The sequence below is a fragment of the Panthera tigris genome, chromosome B2 (genome assembly GCF_018350195.1).
Source record: "Panthera tigris isolate Pti1 chromosome B2, P.tigris_Pti1_mat1.1, whole genome shotgun sequence".
Classification (NCBI taxonomy): domain Eukaryota; kingdom Metazoa; phylum Chordata; class Mammalia; order Carnivora; family Felidae; genus Panthera; species Panthera tigris.
The window spans coordinates 126,118,899-126,119,434 of NC_056664.1; the positions used below are offsets into that span (position 1 = coordinate 126,118,899).

At 38.8% G+C, this 536-nt stretch overlaps 1 pseudogene; it reads right to left on the reverse strand.

Moving 5' to 3' along the window:
• Window positions 1-208: 208 nt before the first annotated feature.
• Window positions 209-309, reverse strand: LOC122238999 (annotated as a pseudogene).
• Between the last annotated feature and the right edge of the window lie 227 nt (window positions 310-536).

Below are 536 nucleotides of genomic sequence, written 5' to 3' on the forward strand. Positions count from 1 at the left end.
AGAGAGAGAGAGAGAGAGCGAGTGAGCATGAGCGGGGCAGGGGAAGAGAGAGGGGGAGACACAGAATCCAAAGCAGGGAATGCGGGCTCGAACTCACAGATTGTGAGATGGTGACCTGAGCTGAAGTGGGACGCTTAACCCACTGAGTCACCCAGATGTCCCCATGTGAAATGTTTTCTAATTTATAAGTAATTTTTATTTTATTTTAAAAAGTATGGAACGCTTCATGAATTTGCGTGTCATCCTTGCGCAGGGGCTATGCTAATCTTCTCTGTATCCTTCCAATTTTAGTATCCAACTGGAGTTGGATATATCTTATATGAAATAAAGAAATGCAGTTTGTCTGTGTTTGTTTTATTTTCTTATTTTACAATTTTACTAGGCTACCTGGTAGAATGTTGAACAGATACATTGAGGGTGGGCATCCTTGTCTGATTCTCATTTTTTAAGGAAATGGTTTTAACATTTCAACTTTATTAAAGTGTTCAAAGTAGGTTTTCGATCAATATCCTGTAAGACGTTTTCTTCTATGTTTA